Consider the following 22322-nt stretch of genomic DNA (forward strand, 5'->3'; position numbering starts at 1 on the left):
GCTGAGGGCGCCAGGAGGTCCAGGGATGGAAAAGCGGGAGGTGAGAAATGGACAAAGAAGCTTGGCCTCCTTGGCATTCCTGTCACGTCTGGCTGGCCCACTAAGTCGAAGGGGCCTGTTTAGCCCCTGCCCGGCTGAAACCCTTTTGGGAATAAGCTGGGTGTTAGAAAAAAAAAATCCCACAGCCTCTGCCTGAGGAATCCCGGCCGCAGGAGGTGGGCTTGGTGGGGCAGCGTGACTGTTCCCTGGGAGTGGCTGTCACAGCGCCGGGTGAACCAAGGAGCTTGGGGCAAGTCTCCATCCCGCTCGGAGAGGGCAGCAGCAAGGAGGTGAGGGGAGCCAGCTCATCCTCCCCAACCCTGCACTCCCACCCCCTCCCCACCTTCAGCCTGGAAGAATCGCTGGCTGCTGGAGCCTAGACGAGCTGGCGGGGAAGGGGACGCAGCCACAGCATTGTCTGGGAGGGAGGGGAGAAGCTCCGCCCCTAGAGGGGAGGGGAGAAGAGGAGGGGGCGGGAGACAAGGGGAGCAAGAAAGGCGAAGGCCAGGCGGAGGGGTGGGGAGTGATAAGAGGAGCGAGAGAAAGGAAGGGACAGCGGACTAGCAGACCCGGTAGGGGCTGAAAAAGGCCAAGGCGCGGGAGGGAGGGAGAGGAGGGAATCGGGGAGCGAGGAGGGCGGGGCGCCCGGTCCCCAATCGCGCTGCCACCGCCTGCCCAGCCTGGCTGGATTTGAGTCCAGCCCACCGATCGCTGGCCGAGGCGCAGCTGGAGCAGCCCCCCCCGCCGCGGCGCCCCCCACTTTCCAACTCCACGGTTCCGGCGGCGCGCGCGACGCAGCTGGCCGGGGGTGCAGGCAAGGAGCGGGGAGCCGGGCGCGGGCGCGGGCGCGGGGCGCTGAGAGCCAGGCACTGGCGCGGCATGCCTGGCTCAAGGTGCAGGGCTCGGGCCGTTCTCTTTTCACCCTCCCGAAAGTTTTCCCACGATGGCCCCTACCCCTGCCGGGTCAGCGCTTTAGTCCTCGCCTACCTCTTGTCGCCTCTTTCCTCCCCCAGCCGCCGGGCTCCCGGGGCGCGCGGACCTCCCCCGCCCAGGGCCGGGTAGGCGCGGAGCCCCAGCCGGCCTACGGTCCGTCCTAAGAAAGTTGTGGCTTGGAGCTAGTCCTCCTTCTCGGACCCCTGGGGGCGTCCTTCCTTCTTTTCGCGCACGCGATGGGAAGGCGCTCTCACCCCATCCTCGGGGTCTCTGAGACTTCCTGGTGAGGTGGGGCGGCGTGGCAGGTGCAGGGCTGGGGAGGGCCTGACAGCCCCGGAGAGTGCCGAACCCCAATCCGCTGCCGTCTTCTAGGCGGATTCCCCAGAGGCGGGTCCCAGTCCCCGGCGCGGGGAGGCGGCGCGCTTCGGAAGGACGCAAGGTGCTTGGGGGCCCTTGGCCCTCCGGGCACTTCCCCTTTGCGGTCTCCCCGCCATCCTTAGGCGCTAGTGCCGCAGGTCGCCGGGACCTCCGCCTGGCGTCCTCTCTCGCCCGGAGAGCGAGGCAGGTGCTGTGGGCGGCTCCGGCTACTTCTGCATTTCGCGCGCTTACTTTGCATTCAGCTCTAACTCAGAGAACTCTGGGGACAGCAGAGAGTGCCGGTGGCCTCACGGGGAGACCGAGGGTTCTGTTTCACCTCTGTGGCGCTGCGTGGGTCCTGGGCTGTCCACAGCACCTCTGTGCCTCAGTGACAGGAGAAGCCGAGTGCGAGGCCTCTCAACGCTGCATGCACTCTATTTCCCAGGTGTCTGGAATCCCGCGCCTAGAACGTGTTTTTCGGAAGAGCAGAGGCGGTGTCTACACTGGCTGGGGTTACAGTAAGTGCCTTGTAAGTGATGAATGAATGTGTGAACCAATCAGCTGACAAACAGCAATTTGTCCTGGAGGGGGACCCGGTTACTGCCACAGCTGATTTTAGTACAATGGGAGGAAAGAATTAGAAACAATCATTCTTTTAAACAGCCGGGAAGACAGAGCCAGGGGCCTTCTTTCTGGAACATCTGGATGAGGAATCTATAGCTAGGCTTATTTTACTAACAAATCCACATTTATTTACTAGGCAGTTTTTCTGCAGGTGGTCTGAACAATTAAAGAAACCTGGCATGGAGAAGATATATTGGGTTGTTTGAGGAGAGTTAATTTTTTAAAAACCAAAACACTTGCATTCAAATGTAATGTCCCAGGGACACAGTGTGGCATCTACTTGGATGGTGGCCATTTGGGATCAGAGACCCTGAGGCATTGGGGGTGGGCAGTAGCTGTGTTTTCTCCTCTGGACAGGTGAGCCTAATGCCTCGGGGCTGTGGAAGTCCAGCAGGCCTCACAGGGGTAGAAGAGGGCCTTAAATGGTGGCTAAGCTTGGAGAGGGTGGTAGTTTTGAAAAGAGCAGGAGTTCTTGCCCTGGAAGATGGAGGCATAGCATGCAGCCTGCCTGGGCACCTGGAGCATGGACTGGTACAGCTAGGGATTCCCTGTGTTGGGGAAGCTGCAAGGTGAATCCCGCTTCTCCTTCAGCAGATGGAAGAGCAGAGGTGGAATATCTGGGAGACACATGATAAGCCTTGGGGTACAGCCTAGACATATCCCAAGTACTCCACTCCCCTTGTTTCTATGCTGTTGAAATTGAGTTAGAATGATCATGGCCCCTTTGAAGAGGCTGGCTGAGAGGAGACCAGGGATCTGAGGTCCCTTTTCATGCCTTCTTCTAGGGGAAGGGGAACAGGCCAGTGCCCTCTGCATCTGGCCAAGTGGGCCTGCGCCTGCACCTGCTGTATCTCCAGCCAGCATCATCCCCACTTTCCTGAGCGTGGCCCACTCTATCCCTGGCACTCCACAGCCCATCTCTCTGTGTCTCCACATGACTTCTGTTTGGAGGGTCAGGTCTTCTCATCAGCTTGTGCCATCTTAGGGGTCAGTTGGTGTGGCGGACAACCCTATACCTTGTTTTCAGTCCTTTGGATGCTCTGGCCCACCTGAGACATCCCAGTTACTCACTGAGTTTGCTTTTACTTCTGGGTCTACTTCCTGGTGTCCCAGAGCCAGGCTCCATGTCTGCATTCCACGTGTGAGCTGCTTAGGAATGGCTGAGCGAGTCAGCTGGAGAGGTGCCCAGGGCGTGCATCTGCTGCCTCAGAGGGCTGGACGGCGCTGCTTGCCAGAAAGGGGACCTGTCATCAAAACACAAAAGAACCTGGGCCTGATTATTGCTTTCAGCTGTCTTTAGGACATTTTGGCAGGAAGTGTCCTTACTAAGTGGGAGGTGGGGGCAGAGAGGCAGGGTCAAGTTGCCAGAGAGTCCCACGGAGAGGCTGGGAGATGGACTGGGTGACCTCCAAGAGCAGTCCCGGGGCTCATCTCCTCCTCCCCGCCAGAGTGAGACACAGGGCAGGTCTCAGTAGTGTGCTTGGAATAGAACAAGATGTTCAGCCTCTATATTCAATCGGTAGTGGCTGAGAGCTGCCCCAGCTGGATTTGCAAAGCGAGAGTAGCAGTCCCTGCTGCCACCTCCCTAACACTCTTCACAATATGGTCCAGTTTTTATTCCAATGACGCACTGTCCTATTTCAACACCTCCCTGACTCCAAGAAGAATTTTTATTTTTTATTTGTATTTATTATTATTTTTTGACATAGAGTCTCTCTCTGTCACCCAGGCTGGAGTGCAGTGGTGCAATCATGGCTCACTGCAGCCTCGACCTCCCAGGCCCAAGCCATCCTCCCCCCTCAGCGTCTTGAGTAGCTGGGACCACAGGCGTATGCCACCATACTCAGCTAATTTATTATTTTTTTAATAGAGATCAAGTCTCGCTATGTTGCCCAGGCTGGTCTCAAACACCTCAGCCACCCAGAGTGCTAGGATTACAGGTGTGAGCCACTGTGCCTGGCCCAGAAGAATTTTTAAAAGTCTTCAAGTTGGGGTGAGCTCCCCCAGGTCTCACTGCTGGTTTCATTGAATTGGTCTGCTTGTGCGTTCCTGTGGACCACGTGGCCATGTGAAGTGGGGATTGATGAATGTGGCAGGAGGCACCAGGGAAGGAGAGTGGCACTTCGTCTGACTCAGGCTGGGCAGCCAGTGGGTCACTTTTGATCATTTCTGGGATGGAAGACTCTAAAGCCTGTCATCACAGGTTGATGCAGCTGTTTGTGGTGACAACTTGGGGCTGGGGAACTGCTGCCAAGGCAGCTGTGGCGGAACCAGAGAGGGTCCTCTCATCCATTCCTGTGGAGCGGGCACAGTGACTTCCAAGGGCTTTTCCTGTTCCTTCAGTTGGTGAAAACTGGCAGAGAGATACTTGTGCTTTCTTTGAACATGTCAGCCTAAAGTGATTTGGGAAAGTGATTTAGATTTCCTTGATCAGCGTGGTGCTTCAACTGTAGTTGGCATTCAGCGAAGTGTGATTAACTACTCATTTTTATACATGTCATGAAAAGAGTATTGGATTTGGAGTTTGAATTGCATCTTACCATTTCCTAGCTGTGGGGTACAGGGCAACGTAACAGATACTGTCAGCCTCCTGCCCATGTTCCACTGCTCAACCAATGACTGATGGGAGAAAGTGTGCAAATACTCCAGCTTCCTCTAAAGGAAGCCTCTCTGTTGGGATAAGTTTAAGGCACGTTCTGTGCTGTCTCTAAGAGTTCCCTTGCAGGACTGAATCCCGATGGCTCATAGTGTTAACTTTCCCCCTTCCTCTTCACACTCCCCCCACCCTGCTTTGTACTTGAACTTGAATTCTTTTTTTTTTTTGAGATGGAGTTTCACTCTTGTCACCCAGGCTGGAGTGCAATGGCGTAATCTCGGCTCACCACAACCTCCGCCTCCTGGGTTCAGGCAATTCTCCTGCCACAACCTCCTGAGTAGCTGGGATTACAGGCATGCGCCACCATGCCCAGCTAATGTTTAGTATTTTTAGTAGAGACGGGGTTTCACCATGTTGACCAGGATGGTCTCGATCTCTTGACCTCGTGATCCACCCGCCTCGGCCTCCCAAAGTGCTGGGATTACAGGCGTGAGCCACCGCGCCTGGCAGGAACTTGAATTCTTATCTCAGGATCTACTTTTGGGGGAAACCAACCTATGACAGGCTTAAACCTGCAGTGAAAAGTCATTAAAAGTCTCAGTTTCTCCAACTGTAAGATGAAATGATAACTATTATAACTATATATTATAATAAAATATAACCATAAGATGAAATTACAGTAACTATCTCACAGCAATATTGTGAGGGTCAAATGAGCTATCATATGTGCTCAGGCCTGGCACACAGCAAGCATATAGAAAACCATTTGCTGGCTAGAAGCAGGCTAGGACGGATTGAGAGTGTGTATTCTGGTGGAATGTCGAGGGTCACCGTGCTTTGGAGAGAGAGGCTGCTCTTAGGTTAGGTGAGGGAACTAAGGTCACCTGCTTTACATTGCTGGGTTGTGACCAGTGATGTGCTGGTAAATGCTTAGCACTTGGCTCCTGGAAGGGGGTTTGTGATGTTTTCCATTTTATGCGATATAAATAAAAATAAATATTCCCACTATATCCGACTTTACTCTGACAACATGGTGTCAGTGAACACTGTTGGGAAGAGTGGTGCATCATTGGCCCTTGAGAGCCAGTGGGAGCTGCCCCAGCACACATCTGACCATGACTGAGTCAGCATGTGACCCCAGTGACTTCAATTTCCAATTCTGTACATGGCTGGGGGAAGGTAAGACTTGTACTAGGTGTCCAAGACATGGGATATGTTAAAGTGCTCCCCTGAACCGGTTGAATCATCGCATGTGAGACACTTCTGGGGTGCATTTAATGGTTATGATTATGATTGTTTTTTTGAGGTAGAGTCTCACTCTGTTTCCCAGGCTGGAGTGCAATGGTGCGATCTTGGCTCACTACAACCTCCACCTCCCAAGTTGAAGCGACTCTCCTGCCTCAGCCTCCCAGGTAGCTGGGATTGTAGGCATACTAATTTTCTGTATATTTAGTAGAGATGGGGTTTCACCATGTTGGCCAGGCTGGTCTTGAACTCCTGACCTCAAGTGATCCACCCACCTCAGCCTCCCAAAATGCTGAGGTTACAGGCATGAGCCACGGCACCTGGCTAATGATTATTGAAATGTTTATGCTTTGAGTCTTTCTGGTTTCCCCATCTCCAAGGCAAGGGATTAAATGATTCCACATGTCCCTTCTCACCCTTGGTCTCTTTCAGAAGAGTCATTGCCTTGTCCCTCTGTCTATACAAGAACAAAACTTATAACGTCAAAAGCCTTTCATGCAGACTACACTTGTGGTGCCCACCATGGGACACCCAGCACGGGGCCATCCTAGAGCCTTTCCTGCTGAGAATTCAGTGGACATTAACCCAGTATAATTCTGCCTATCTTGTGTATCAGTTTCAGGGTTCAGGCATGGTGTGTCTGCAGACGATGCCTGGGGAGGTGGGGAGGGAGGGACTGGTTTCTTTTTCTTTTTTCTTTTTTTTTTGAGACAGAGACTCTATCACCCAGGCTGGTGTGCAATGGCATGATCTTGGCTCACTGCAACCTCTGACTCCTGGGTTCAAGTGATTCTCCTGCCTAAGCCTCCCGAGTAGCTGGGATTACAGGCGCGCACCACCACACACAGCTAATTTTTGTATTTTAAGTAGAGATGGGGTTTCCCCATGTTGGCCAGGGTGATCTCAATCTCTTGACCTTGTTATCCACCCACCTCGGCCTCCCAAAGTGCTGGGATTACAGGCGTGAGCTACCGTGCCTTGCCAGGACTGGTTTCTTATGGAAGGGACCATCCTTCCTTTCTGAATCACTGTTCAATGGTATAGATACCCAAGTGGAGTCTGCTCATGGTTTGCATGCCTAAGTTATGACCAGTGATGTGCTGGTAAATGTTGAACACTGGCTCTTGGACAGGGATTTGGAGGAAAGTCCGTGTGGAGAAAGAGACCTTTATATGACAGAATTCAACATCTTGGTGTAATTTGACTCTTAATGCTCTGTTGACAACCCTCCCAAATAAGTCCCTGACTCAGCAGCTCCACCCATAGGAATTCTTCCCCTAGGGATGTAATTGGATAAATGCAGAAAAATATGTGTGTGGGGATGTCCCTTGCGGCATTATTTATAATAACAACACTCCATAGTGACAAATGGAGACCAAATGGCCAACTAGTTATAACTAATTTATAACTAGTCATAAATTAGTTAACCATGGTATATCTCTACTTTGAAATACCATGTGGCTACAAAAATATAGGCTGTAGATGTGTAGCTATTAACATGGAATATGATTTTTTTTTTTTTGAGATGGAGTTTCACTCTTGTTTCCCGGGCTGGAGTGCAATGGTGTGATCTCAGCTCACTGCAACCTTTGCCTCCCAGGTTCAAGCAATTCTCCTGCCTCAGCCTCCTAAGTATCTGGGGTTACAGGCATGCGCCACGATGCCCGGCTAATTTTTTGTATTTTTAGTAGAGACGGGGTTTCACCATGTTGCCAGGCTGGTTTCGAACTCCTGATCTCAGGTGATCCACCCGCCTCAGCCTTACAAAATGATGGGATTTACAGGCGTGAGCCACCAGAATACGATATATTTTTAAGAAGCAGGTTACCAAACTGTGTGCTATTTCTGCAAAATATATCACCCATTTTATATTAGCATCCGGAAGGATGTATGGTAGAATATTAATAGTGATTAACTCTGGGTGGTGGAGTTTGGGGAGATTTTGATCTTCATCTTTTTTCACAATAATTTATTTTTATTTTTTATTGTGGTAAAATATGCATACCGTAATATTTACCCTCTTAAGCATTTCCATGTGTACAAATTAATGGCATTAACTCCGTTCACAATGTTGCATAACCCATCACCATTATCCGTGTTCAGAACTTTTTCATCATTCCAAACAGAAACTCTGTACCCACTAAACAATAACTCCCTCGTTCCTTTCTCCTTCCAGCTCCTGGTAACTACTTACTGTCTCTGCCTTTCTATTTCAAGCATCCTGTGTGTGCCAAACCCTTGCCTTACTGATACCCATCCCAGTGGCTGTGGCGCTGGCTGTTGAATGTTTTGTCTGTAGTGTGGCATGGGGTGCAGGGACTTTAGCTAGTGGGGTCCACGAGGCCTCAGGTACTCTGGGGAGATGGGTTAGTAGCCTCGGATAATCCGTGCCCCTTCTTAAAGTGCCACGCAGGTCTTACAGCTGATCACACAGACATTTGGGGCAAGGATGGCTCTCATGCGGCCAGTTGGGGCCATGGTGCCACAGGCTGGGGAGCTGATGAGGCAGAGTATGCCCTCCGGTCAGCTCTGGAAGCTGTGGGACCTGGAACTGGGAAACCAGGTCACATAACTCTATTCAGGGGTCACAGGAGTGAGTCAGGTGACTTTTCTCTGGGACATTTGCTTTGAGGCAAATGCTGTAAGTTCCTTGTTAGATGAGTTCCCTGAAACGCCCGTGGCTCCTCCGGTGAGTTGGTGAGCGCGTGGGTCTGGGAGGGCGCTCAGGGTCTCTTCACCTGGCCCTGCCCAGTGGGCGGCTGCCCTCTTCATCTTAGGCAGTCATGGGGGTATACAGAAATTTGACAGAGCTGCCTCTGCGGGCCATGTGGAGGAGCAGTTCTGCTTTTCACAGGGCTGACTTTCCTTTCCTGGTCAGCTGGACGCAGGGCAGACAGAGGACGGTGTGAATGTGCTACAGTGGCAGACTTCCCCTGGAAATGGTCTGTCTGGAAACCCCCCGATGTGCCATCTCTCCTGGCACTAGGAGGGGCCTGAGATCTGCTGTGAGCAGGGACTTTCCCCACACACGTTGTGAGTGCGTTAACTCGAGGCTAAACGAGGGTGGATGTCAGATGGGCCGCAGTGGCTGCTCCCCACCCCAGGGCTCTGGACACACCCAATGCTTCCTTTACCCTTCCCACTCACTGCTTTTCAAGTCCAAGGAACCTGTCGAGGTCTGGGGGTAGAGGAGGCCAGCGTTCCTAGCTTTTGGGTTTTTAGTCCTGGCCCCAGGTGGTGAGTAGAGGAAACCCCAAGATCTCTGCACACAGAGCTCAGAGTCTCAGCCTATAGCACCAAAAAAGGAAGAATGCTGGGGTTCCCTTGAGGAAGGGGATGTGAAGTCAGAAATGAGTCTCAGAGTGGCCTGTGACTTGGAAACCACTCAGTAAACAGGAAGTGTGGCTACCAAAGAAACCTGAGCTTGTAGGAAACAGGGGACCCGGAGGCAGCCCCTCCTTACCTGCCCGGATCAGTCTGTCTCTGTCTCTGCACAGCTAGGAGATGAGCCCTCAGATGGGCGAGTGGGGAGCACTTGGGGACACAGGCCTTGGGCCCTCCCTGAAGGGTGGCCTCCCTGTGGGACGAGGGCTCCACTTAAATCCTGTAGTTACCTTGCTCTTCCCCAGCAGGGACATGAAAACTACCCTATAAACTGGCCCCCGGCTTTGAGAAATGCAGGCCAGGGAGTGTCTCGTCTTATTTGCTTTATTGGGGCCAGTGTTGTCTCCACCAACTTTTCGCTCTCCCCTTGGGTCCCACAGTCACAGGGAATTTCTCAGTTGACTGAATTTGAGCCCATGAGGGGCTGTGTCTTGGCTGGTTAGCATTCTAGGTCTTTAGTTTCTCTGAGCCAGAGTCTAATTCTACACATACCAAGCACAAACTCAATACATGTGGACACACACACATACACAGCCCTACACAGCCATACACCCCCCCCACCACCATGCCCTCCATACACACACACCCCACACTGGACTCCCACTCCCACCCGGACCTGTGCTCACACCCACGCACACAACTGCTTCTCTGGAGTCTGTGCTTCCTTTGTGCTTCCTTCTCCGTCTTGCTCCAGCGCCCTGGTTCTCTGATTAGAGGCTAAGGGCTCTGAGTTTCCTTCTAAACATCCATCCTAAAGGTCAGGCATTTGTGGACGCCAGTGAGGCTTCCCTATAAACACGTGGCTGCTCCTCCAGCCTTCAAGGCCATTGTCTGGGTGGGCCCACTGGTGGCCTTCCAGGTCACTCACCTGGCCACCGGCCCACTGCTGAGCTGGAGGCAGGCCTTCCCAGCAGGAGTCCAAGGGCCGCTTCATTCCATCTCCCGCAGTCACGCCTGGGAACCCCACCTGTGCAGAAGGCCCTGCCAGGGAGGGCTGGGCTGGGCTGGGGCCCCAGTGGGTGGCAGAAGAGGGGACTGAACTGCTTGAAGGAGAAATTCCAGCACGGCCCTTACCGCGTCTCAGTTCCTTCTGTGTCCGTGGGCCAGGCAGGTGCTGCTCCAGGGATGGGAATGGGGCAGCCTGTTCCTGCCATTTACCAAGCATCAAGTCTCTTCTGGGAATGGGGTGGGGATGGTCTGTGGGGCCTGTGAGTGGGAGGGGTAGTTCATTGTCCCCTCAGTGTCCCACCCAGAGGGTCATACAGGACTGAGAGGCAGTGGCTCTGTGACTGCAAGTGCCCACGTCCTGGACCTGTGGCTCTGGGCCTCTCCCCGCGGCCCCCGCAGGGCCTGCCTTTCCCACAGCTTATCCTCTGGTCTGGTCACTCACTCTCCTCCCATCCCCAGGACCCCCCAGCCTGCTGTAGGCTGGTAACTGAAGCCAGCATGTACCTGCTGCTCACATAGTGAGTCTCTCAGATCCTGTACTCAGCCAGGGAGCCACAGGAGCACAGGGCTTCATGTCGGCTGTGTCACCTGGGACAAGCCACCTAACCTCTGGACCTTCTGTTTCCTCATCTGTAAAATGGTGAAAGTAAAGCCTCCCCACTGGGGTTCTTGGAAGGACTAAGATAAAGCGCCTAGAGCCTGCTATCACCAGCAGCGGCAGCAGCAGCCCAGGGCGCTTATTAGAATTGCACCTTCTCAGACCCCGCCCCAGAATTACTCAATCAGAAGCTGGGGCAATGGGACCTGCAATCTGTATTTTAACAAGCCCTTGAAGGGATTCCGATACACACTCCTCCAGAATATAGTTGGGTGGCTGATTTTTGGCTGAAAGCACTTTCTTCTTTATTACCCCAAGAGAAGCTGTAGTCTCTAGGGGTTCCGCTTTGCAGCTGCACTGCCCTGGATTTGAGCCTCAGCTCCGCCCCTTTCCTAGCTGTGCGTCTTTGGGCAAGTGGCTTAGCTTCTCTGTGCCTTAGCTGCTCAACTGCAAAATGAGGATAATAAAGTTATTTCTTAATGAGGTTGGTGTAGGGGTTAAAGGAGCCCAAGCAGAGAGGGGCCTTCTGTTGCATGAAGCAGGAAGGCAGAAGGCACAGTGTACCATTTCCTTCCGAGGCAGCCCACATTTTGCCCGTGCCCAGGACAGGCTCGGGTTTGGGAAGCACGATCTGGCATCTCTTGTCAGCCCTAGGTCTTGGCAGGGCCCCAGCCTGCAGCTCAAGTCTCCTTCCTCGTGTGGTGCAATGGGGCTGGGGTTTCCTGTTTGCCATCCACACGTCTTCCTGCCCCGCTATGAGGGGGCTGAATCACAGAGGGATCAGCACTATCTCCTCTCCCACTGCGTGGTTACAGAGCAGATTCCCTCAGGACACCTGGCCAGTCAGTCTTTAACACTGTAGTGTGGAGCTCTGTGTCCAGCAATTTTCTTCTCTAACGCAGGAGATCCAGGGTGTCCTGGGGGTGGGGGCAGGGCTCAGAGAAGAGGCATGCACAGGCCCCAAAAGGGGAAGCTGCGGGCCTCCAATGAGCCTTTCCTTTGCAAGAGACCTGGGGCCTGGGGCTGGGGTCCTGGCTTCTGTGACATGGTGCCCTGGTTTGCAAGAAGGAGCCCTTTGCATCAGCTCAGTGCCTAAACACACGGACCCTGCGGGATGCTCTACACTGTCCCGTTTCTCCTTGGAAATATTAGTAGTAGGGAGAGGGGGCTAAATACCCAACTCAGTCTGCTTTTAGAAAATTCTACCCCTTCCTTTCTTGAAGGGCTGCTTTGAAACACTTATGGTGGTGTCCTCAATCTAAACAGCTCTTTTCCTGCCAGATTCCACAGTGGCACTCAGCCCCGGACGTACCCTGGCATGACCTGGGGAGGCTTTGGAAATGCTTCTGCCTGGGCCCCTCCCCCAGAGTCTGATGTAATTGATCTGGCTGCAATCAGGTCAGGATTTTATTTTATTTTATTTTTTGAAGACGAGGGTTCACTCTGTCACCCAGACTGGAGTGCAGTGGTACAATCACAGCCCACTACAACCTACAACTCCTGTGCTCAAGTGATCCTCCCACCTCAGCCTCCTGAGTAGCTAGGTCTGCAGGCATTAACCGTGCTTGGCTAATTTTTTATTTTTTAATTTTTTGTAGAGACGGGGTCTTACCGTGTTGCCCAGGATGATCTTGAACTCCTGGCCCCAAGTCGTCCTTGTGCTATGGCCTCCCAAAGTGTTGCATGAGCCACCATGAACATGGGCCACCATGCCTCGCTGACATCAGGATTTTTAAAGCAACCCCTCTGCCCATCCCCTCCCTGCCCCTGCTCTGGAAGAGTCTCATGAGCACCCGGAGTCGGAAGCTCTTTGATGTCAGGTGTCTCTAAGCCACCACTTCCCGCCGCCCTCCATCCTGGGTTTCAGTCAAGCCCAGCCCTCCCACTGGTCAGGTGGTGGCTCTGTGGGGTTTGCCACCCCAGGAATTCTCCATGGAAAGCCCTGTCCTTCCCAAGCCTGTCTCAGAGACTGGGGCTGCCTGAGATCAACTGTTGCTCTCCCTCCCCGACCCCCACCAGGGGCTGAGGTGGGGGCGGGCCCCTGCTCTACAACCAGAAAGACAATTCAGGAAACAAAAAACAAAAGTGATCACCAAAGGGAGCGCTTCACCTCTCTCACCCTGGACTTTCCCACTAGGGCTGTCCCCTCCCTCGGAGGACTTTGCAGTTCATAAATAAGAGGAGAGGTGCTGGGTCTCCAGCTGGAACTGAAACCATGTAGGGTGAGCATCCTGGGGATGCTCTGAGACTGAGGAACGGTGGCATGCATTCCGGGCTCCCTGGTCACGGGGCCTTTAGAGGAAGCAAGACCTAAGAGCAGAGGGGATTCTGCTGTCTTTGGTGAGAGCTGCAGATTCCTTTCCCACCTCCTTGAGCGTCTTGAGGACTTGGTGTTTGCTCTCCTCTCAGGAAGCTGAGCCTGTGAATTTCAAGGGCTTGGATAGCCCTGCGTTTATTCTTGGGAAGGCCTGTGTGGGAGGCTGGAAACACCTGTGAGTGGGGTCTGTGGGAAGGAAGGGAAAGGATCCTTTGTGCAACCGCTGCTGGGCTTCAGCTGGTCCAGAGCTTGGTGACTCTGACCCCATTCCTGCAGCCTAGGCTCCAGCGCCAGGCTGGTCCTGAGGGGGCAGCTGTTTCCTCCCAACTTGAGAGTGGGTGGAGGACAGTGACAGACCCAGTAGTTGCTTCAATCCCAGATATGGAGCAGGTGTAATGGATACTGCTGGACCACCCAGCTCCGCCTAATCTATTGTGTGCTGTGGTGTTGACAGTGCTGGGTCTCAGCTGCACACTTTTCCTGAGAATTGCTCTTGCAGGGAAATGCCTAGGGCTGGCTCTCAGCCAATGACTGACATGCAGGGGTCCAGAAGCCCCGCCTGCCGGCCTCCAGGTAGGACAACTCTGGTGGCCCCTCACACCCCAGAGCTCCCCAGGGGAGCAGCTGAGGCTGGACTCAGCTGAACCCACCTCATTCCTAGCTCCTTCCCCTGCCCCTGCCCAGCCTCCCCCCTTCCCTTACAGATTTCTCCTGAAAACACCTGCACAATAAATCACGTGTCAGCTATCTCTTAGGCTCTGCTTCTAGGAATCCCCTGGCCCGAGAGAGCAGGTTGGTGTCCTTGGGCAGATTGTCGATCCCATTCCCTTCCTGGAAGCAGTAATCATGATAACTGGAACAGGTGCAAGAGAGAGGCACAGGCTGGGAGCTGGGAGCTGGGAGCTGGTAACTGGTGGCCCAGAGAGGAAGCTCCAGGCCCAGGAAGGGACCAAAACACGGGCAGATGACTTCTGTGTGGGGTACGTGCTGTGCTGAAGGGCAGGACAAAGTGGGAGCGCTTGTCCCCACATTGTCTGGGGGCCTCAGGTATCATTTATGGGGGGCGGTAAGTTTTGATTAGGGTCGAGGCTAGAACATGTGAATCTGGGGCTAAGAGGGAACATGGGCACACTCAAAGAGCATGAAAAGTAGGTCCAGAAGGTTCTCTGTGGCCGGGATGTCATCATACTGAACAGCCGAAGGACCTTCGTTTGTAAAGATGTCCTCCTGGGTCTTAGGGAAGGTCATACCCCAAGTTGTCTTTCAGGCAGTCAGGAAGTCATGAATGGGTCTCCACGTAACCAGCTGAATTCCACTGACAAGCAGAATGGCATGGCCCAGGCATTTAATGGAGTTGAGGAGACTCCGGAACATTCTGCCAGAGCATGAAGCCAGTGCCAGGGTGAAAACTGACTGGTTTGGTGGCCCCAACAGTTCCAGCATGACTGGAACCTGGGAGGCTCTTGTCTCAACTAGGCAAACCCAGCTGTAGTCACATCTCCAGCCATTTTAGCAGACATGCTCTTTGGTTAATAGACATTCAATATATGCTTTATTTTCTAAAGTGTTTTTTCTAAAAAGAAGTACTTATTTAAAATTCTAGAGGGGGTAAGTAACCATGTTCATAGAGGAAGTTCAGTAGATTTAAATATGTTTTAGACTTCCAAAGAGCGGTTCCACATTAAAAATGAGGTTTGGGCCAGGAGAGGTGGCTCACGCCTATAATCATAGCACTGCAGGAAGCCAAGTCAGGAGGACTGCTTGAGGCCAGGCGTTTGAGACCAGCCTGGGCAACATAGTGAGATCCCATCTTTACAAAAAATAAAAAATTAGCCAGCTATGATGGTGTGCACCTGTGGTCCCAGCTACTCAGGAGGCTGAGGTGAGAGAATCACTTGAGCCCAAGAGGTCAAGGCTGCAGTGAGCTGTGATTGTGCCACTGCACTCCAGCCTGGGTGACAGAATGAGACCCTGTCTCAAAAAAAGAAAAAGAAAAAGATGTGTGTAAAATCTGCCCCGTGTTTCTTGTCTCCTTTCTGCTCTTCTTCTTGCTGTATGTGGTAGATTACGAGGTGTTTTGGTTCTGTGCTTAGATACTGGCTGATGTGGGAAGCCCCTCTTTCCTCCTTGCCTCAGTTTCCCTCCTATATGACATGACAACCATCAGTCTGTATTCCCAAGGCACTGTGGGAAGTGATGATCATAAATGGTTCTTACAAGGCATTTTGGGGCCCAGGAGAGCTCCATAAAGTCTGGATAATAACGGGGGAGGCAGAAGCGTTGCGGCCAGCCAGCTGAGCGAGTCCCTGTCTCCAAGGCCGCAGATACTGGCAGGCACCCTCAAAGGAAGTGTCCAATTGAATCCACATTCCTGTTCCACAGACCATCTTCCTCTGACCTTCCTTGTGTGAGCAACAATGCTCTGTTTAAGAAATATCAGAATTAACTGTGAATTTCCGGCCCTCCATAAGTACTGCTGCTGCTGCTGCTGTTTGCCTTGAGGTGGATGCGAATGTAGCCTCATTTGGCTGCGGGGAGCCGGTGCTTCGTGAGGGTGGCTGGAAAGCTTGTGAAGAAAGCTGTAGATGCCCTGAGGGGGCAGAAGAGGGACTGGGTCCTAGAATCACCTGCCTGCAATTTCAGGTGGACTATGGGGAAGGCTATACAAATATGTTCTTAACTTTCTTTTCCCAAGACATGTAAATGTCACAAAAAGAGGCCAGGTGCGGTGGCTTATGCCTGTAATCCCAGCACTTTGGGAGGCTGACGCGGCAGATCATGAAGTCAGGAGTTTGAGACTAGCCTGGCCAATATGGTGAAATGCCATCTCTACTAAAAATACATTTAGCTGGGGTGGCACATGCCTGTAATCCCAGCTACTCGGGTGGCTGAGGCAGGAGAATCGCTTGAACCTGGAAGGTGGAGGTTGCAGTGAGTCAAGATCATGCCATTGCACTCCAGCCTGGGTAACAAGGGCAAGACTCGTCTCAGAAAAAAGGTGGGGAGAAGTCAGGCCATAGACAAAGATGGGACAACATGAGCCCATAGGTTGAAATTACAGCTGTGGCCTTGGTGAGATCACCCAACAGGAAGAGCGTGGCTGTGCCCTAGAAAATCCCACATTCGGCCGGGCATGGTGGCTCAAGCCTGTAATCCCCAGCACTTTGGGAGGCCGAGGCGGGTGGATCACGAGGTCAAGAGATCGAGACCATCCTGGTCAACATGGTGAAACCCCGTCTCTACTAAAAATACAAAACATTAGCTGGGCATGGTGGTGCGTGCCTGTAATCCCAGCTACTCAGGAGGCTGAGGCAGGAGAATTGCCTGAACCCAGGAGGCGGAGGTTGCGGTGAGCCGAGATTGCGCCATTGCACTCCAGCCTGGGTAACATGAGTGAAACTCCGTCTCAAAAAAAAAAAAAAAAAAAAAAGAAAAATCCCACATTCGGGGCCATCATACTGTCTGATCTGTATCCATCTAGTAGGTAAAAAATAGGGTCAAGAGGGAAATTGAACACCTTTTCATAGATTTATTAATTACTCGTATTGACTTTTCCATGAACTATTGTGCATGTCCTTTGCCCATTTTATAAATAAGCATAGGACCTTTTTCTTACTGATTTTATTTATTTATTTATGTTTGAGGTGGACTTTTGCTCTTGTTCCCCAGGCTGGAGAGGTTGCTCACTGCAAACTCCGCCTCCCAGGTTCAAGCAATTCTCCTGCCTTAGCCTCCAGAGTAGCTGTGATTACAGGCATGCACCATCATACCCTTGGAGATGGGGTTTCTCCATGTTGGTCAGGTTGGTCTCGAACTCCCAACCTCAGATGATCTACCCGCCTCAGCCTCCCAAAGTTCTGGGATTACAGGCGTGAGCCACCGCACCCGGCCTTCTTACTGATTTATTAAAGCCCTTATGTATTAAGGACATTAGCCGTGTGCCATATGTTTTGTGAATATTTTTCCCCAGTTTTTAATTTGCTTTTTTGACTTGTGTAGTGTACTTTTTTTCTAAACAGAAGTTTAAAATTTTCACGGGTTGGTATTAATGTCTTCAGCATTTCATTTTTTAATGTTTAAATTTTTTCTTTTGGGGGAAGGAGTAAGGAAGCGATTTAGCTTCCCTGTCTCCCCTCCTCCAAAGGCCAGCCAATTCTCTAGTGATATTTTACAAAATTAAGCTACCTTTCCCCTGCTATTTAGAACTGCTACTTACATTCTATGATCCCAGATATATTTGGATCTATTTCTATATGTTTATTGTTTCGTTGCTCTGCCTGTTTTTTTCTGTAGAACCAAATAGTCTTAAGAATGAAATTCTCTGACTGGTATTCTCAGTAGATTTAGGAAGACATGGTATCAAAAAGAACTGTCGTAAGAGCAGGACAGAGGCAGAACTCAGTTACCAAATCATGGATTATGTTGGAGGCAAAGAATAACAGAGACAGCCCTGGAGAAAATTCAATTGGTGAATTAGAAGATTAGTTGGAGAATTCTGAGAAAAATAAGGAGATGGAGGGTAGCTGCCGGGATGGATGGATGGCTAGTGCTAGAGAGAGAAGAGATGAAGAGATTGCAGAAGAACCAAGAATGAGCCGGGTGCGGTGGCTCACTGTAATCCCAATGCTTTGGGAGGCTGAGGTTGGAGAATCACTTGAGGCCAGGAGTTCAAGACCAGCTTGGTTAACATAACAAGGTCCTGTCTCTATAAAAGAAAAATTAAGGAAAAAAATTAGCTGGGTATAGTGGCCCGTGCCTGTAGTTTCTTCTGGTGGCTGAGGCAGGAGGATCTCTTGAGGCCAGGATTTTGAGGCTGCAGTGAACTATGATGGCTCCACTGTACCCCAGCCTGGGAGACAGAGCAAAACCCTGTCTCAAAAATAGAAAGGAACCAAGAATGGGAGGAAGAAAGGAAAGTAATCAAAGAAAGAGAATAACATTTTCTCTGGCTGAAGAAAGACTCCAGTGTTGAGAGTGAGAAGGGCTGCCGACAGCAGGCACCGTTCCCCTGACTCCCACTCCAACCAGGCTGCGCAATCAGCCCTGGCCGAGTTCCCCCATGACCTTTGCGGGGCTTAAATCAGAAGCTGCTCAGATTCCCCTTCCTTGGGCTCCAGCCACCAGCTCCCGGCTCTGCTCATCTTGGCCTCCTTCTCAAGGCCCCTTGTTTCCTGGGCTTCCTTGGTACCGTGTCTCCTGTTTTCCCTCCTTCTCCAGGGACTCCTTCCTCTGCCCATGCTGACCCACTGGGTTCATCAAAGCTCTGCCCTTGGCCCTGCCCCCTCTCTTCTTTCCCGATGCCCTCGTCCCCTCCCTTGACCTCTCGTGCCAGGAATCGCTCTCCTGGGCCTCAGGCCTGCTGTACTTCTGGTTATCGGCACTGGAAGTTTCCATAGGCCTGCCTGAAACTCAGCCCTGGTCCTCACATCAGTGACTGTGAAGGTGGCACCTCTGCCTACGTTGCAGTCCTTTCCAGCAGCCGGTGCATCACCAGGACTCTGCCTGTCACCTCATGTTTAATCCAGCAGCACGCCCTTTCCCCAAATTTCATTAATGCATCACAACTTTCCTCTACCTCTTCGAACTCTCTAGACTCTGTCTCTCCAACTCAGGCTCTGGCCTCTCAACTGGTTCCCTGGCCACTCTTCTCCCAGATTATTTGTCCACAAAGCAAGGCGTTGGGTGGGTGACCTTTCAAAAATGTGTATCAGATCATATCCCTCCCCTTGGAATTCCCCTTGTTTTCCTCTTGCTGCTGAAAAAAATGACTATGGTTTTGGTGGTTTATTTATTTTTTGACATGGAGTCTCACTCTGTTGCCCAGGCTGGAGTGCAGTGGCGCGATCTTGGCTCACTGCAACATTCATCTCCTGGGTTCAAGCAATTCTCCTGCCTCAGCCTCCCAAGTAGCTGGGATTACAGGCGCCCGTCACCACGCCCAGCTGATTTTTGTATTTTTAGTAGAGACGGAGTTTCACCAAGTTGGCCAGGATGGTCTTGATATCCTGACCTTGTGATTCACCTGCCTGGGCCTCCCAAAGTGCTGGGATTACGGGTGTGAGCCACCTTGCCCAGCTGGTCTTGGTGGTTTAAAACAACAGAAATTTAATACTCATATTCTGGAGTCCAGAAGTTTCACGGCCAGTTTCTCTGGGCCAGAACTAAGGTGTTGGTAGGGCTCTGCTTGCACCGGGGTTCTGGGGCAAATCTGTGTCCTTGCCTTTCCCAGCTTGTGAGCTGCCTTCTGGGTTTGTGGCCCCCTCCTCCACCTTCGTCCACAGTGTGACATCTGCATGTTTCTCCCTCTGCTGCAGCTGTCCCGTTGCCTCCTCTCTGCTGTGTGCGGCAGAGCCACCCCCTTATAAGAACACCAGTGGTTCCATTTAGGCTGCCCCCAGATAATCCAGGATAGTCTCTTCATGTCAAGATCCTTCATTTAATCACATCCACAGACTCCCTGTTTCCATGTAAGGTGATATTCACAGGTTCCAGGGTCCGCACCTGGGTATCTCTGGGGGCCATTCTTCATCCTCCACATTCACGTGGCCCAGCATTGCCCACCAGCTGAAGTCCAGACTCCTCACCAGGCCTGGGTTCTGCTGGTGCCACTCCATCTCGCACAGTTCCGAGATGCCTGTGCTTTCTGCCTGGACCCATTCACCCCTCATCTTTGCCAACACTGAAGTCTCCATTTAGAGGTCTCCTCCTCCAGAAAGCCCCCCAGGACCCTGCCCTCAACCATAGGCGTCCTTCCTGTTGGCCACCATAGCACTCACTCTCCCTTGACGGAGCCCTCTGCCCCCACGTACCCCCCTCCTCCACATGCCTTGTTTCCTTGGCTGCCGAGCCACCATGACGAAGCACGATGCTTAATACATTGTAGACACACAATAAATGCTTGTTGAATGTGTCAATTTACACACGTGTAGAAGGGGCACCTTTTTAGAAAAAGGGGCACTCCCTAGTTATGGGTAATCATCACTTAAAAAAGAAAAGCTTTCTCACTAGCCTGACTTCCCTGTTTTTCTTTTTCTGCATTACATGTGTACTCCAGTCTTCATGATCAGATTATTCTTCCTTTTTGGACAAGTTAAAAAAAATAATAAAATTTAAAATTTAGAGAGACCAATTGTGTTCTCAGGGTACCACTTTTGGGTACACTGGTAGGGTCTCAGCTTTCTGAATGGAGTCAGCCCATGGTCACTTGCAGTAACAAGTTACCAAAACTTAGTGACTGAAAACAACACTAATTTATTTTTATTTTATTACTTTATTTAATTAATTAAGAGATGCTCTCACTCTTTCAACTGGGATAGAGTGCAGTGGCATGATTGTAGCTCACTGCAGCCTTGAATTCCTGGGCCCAATTTATCCTCCTGCCTCAGCCTTCCTAGTAGCTGGGACCAGAGGTACATGCTACCACATCTGGCTAATCTTTTATTTTTTGTAGCGATAAGATCTCCCTGTGTTGCACAGGCTGGTCTTGAACTCCTGGGCTCAAGTGATCCTTCCTCCTCAGCTTCCCAAAGTACTAAAATTACAGGTGTGAGCCACTTGCCTGGCCTTATTTTATTATTTCTTTCTTTCTTTCTTTCTTTTTTTTTTTTTAATAAGAGATGGGGTTTCACCTTGTTGATCAGGGTGGTTTCAAACTCCTGACCTCAGGTGATCCACCCATGTTAGCCTCCTAAAGTGCTGGGATTACAGGCGTGAGCCACCCCGCCTGGGTATTTTATTATTTTTTTTTAAAGACAAGGTCTTACTCTGTTGCCCAGGCTGGAGTGCAGCAGTATCATAGCCCACTGCAGCCCTGAGCTCCTACCTTAGACTGCCAAGTAGCTAGGACTACAGATGCTTGCCATCACATCCAGCTAACTTAAAATTTTTTTTTTTGTAGAGACAGGAGTCTCCTGCTGTTGCCCAGGCTGGTCTTGAACTCCTGGCGTGACTCCTCACTTGAACTCCTCGAGTGGTCCTCCTGCTTCAGCTTCACAAAGTATTGCAATTATAGGCATGAGCCAACATGCCTGGACAACACTGATTGATTATCTCACAGTTTTGTAGTTCAAAGGTCTGACATGAATCTCACTGGGCTGACATCACGGTATCAACAGGGATGTGTTCTTTTCTGGAGACTCTAGGGCGAGTCCGTTTTCTTGCTTTTCCAGCTTCTAGAGGCTGTTTATGTCCATTGGGTGATGGACCCTTCTTCCAGGAGGTCCAATCCTTCTCACATTGTGTCACTATAATACTGGCATCTATGTCTTCCTCTTCCACTTAAAAAAAATGTTGTGGGCTGGGTGCGGTGGCTCACACCTGTAACACCAGCACTTTGGGAGGCCAAGGCAAGCAGATTGCTTGAGTCTTCCTTTAATTGAAACCCCATCTCTACTAAAAATGGAAAAAACTAGCTGGGCATAGTGGCACATGCCTTTAGTTCTAGCTACTTGGGAGGCTGAGGTGGGAGGATCACCTGAGCCTGGGGAGGTTGAGTCTGCAGTAAGCTGAAATTATACCACTGCACTCCAGCCTGGGTGACAGAGTGAGTCCCTGTCTTGAAAATACACACACACACACACACACACACACACGTATATAATGGTAAAATACACATCAAGTTTACCACCTTAACCATTTTTAAGTGTACAGTTTAGTGGCAATAAGTACCTTCAGTGTTGTGTAACCATCACGGCCTTCTATCTCTAGAACTCTCTTCACTTTGCACACTCTGTACCCGTTAAGCTACTCTCCATTCCCCCTTCCTCCCAGCCCCTGGCAACCACCATTCCACTTTTTGAAGAACCACAATTCTACAAAATCAGTCTCTGATTCTGACTACTCTAGGTGTCTCATAAAAGTGGAATCATACAGTATTTTTCTTTTTGGGTGTGGCCTGTCATAATGTCTTCAGGATTTACCCATGTTCTGCCATGTGTCAGAATTTCCTTCCTTTTGAAGGCTGAATAATATTCCATTGGATGCATACTCCGTGTTGCTTATCTGCTCATCCATCCAGTGGGCACTTGGGTTGCTTCCACCTTTTGGCTATTGTGAAAAATGTGATTTTGCCCTGGGGACACTTAGTAGTGTCTGGCGACAGTTTTGGTTGTCATCACTGGAGTGGTGCTGCTTACTGCTAAACATTTGCAATGCACAAGACAGCCCCACAACCAAGAACAGTCCAAGGCCAGGGGCGGTGGGGCACACCTGTAGTCCTAGCTACTCGGGAGGCTGAGACGGTGGGCGGGGGAGGAATCGATGGAGCCCAGGGGTTTGAGGCT

The 22322-nt window shown here is 51.3% G+C and overlaps 1 protein-coding gene across 9 annotated transcripts in view; it reads left to right on the forward strand.

The window, feature by feature from the left end:
* Positions 1-310: 310 nt before the first annotated feature.
* RASSF2 (Ras association domain family member 2) overlaps positions 311-22322 on the forward strand; it is a 45258-nt gene continuing 23246 nt past the window's right edge. Inside the window, exons 1-3 of one of the 9 annotated variants that reach the window (XM_032295501.1) lie at positions 512-611; positions 1775-1858; positions 2311-2522. The gene's annotated coding sequence lies outside the window, so the exon portion shown is untranslated. Of the gene's footprint in view, positions 330-511; positions 612-685; positions 854-987; positions 1859-2310; positions 2523-8434; positions 8447-12369; positions 13065-22322 lie in introns of those variants that run through there. The other 8 variants (XM_032295499.1, XM_032295496.1, XM_032295500.1 and 5 more) reach the window with 8 other exon arrangements.

Source organism: Sapajus apella, unplaced genomic scaffold (genome assembly GCF_009761245.1).
Source record: "Sapajus apella isolate SASKATOON/1434 unplaced genomic scaffold, GSC_monkey_1.0 scaffold33, whole genome shotgun sequence".
Lineage (NCBI taxonomy): Eukaryota > Metazoa > Chordata > Mammalia > Primates > Cebidae > Sapajus > Sapajus apella.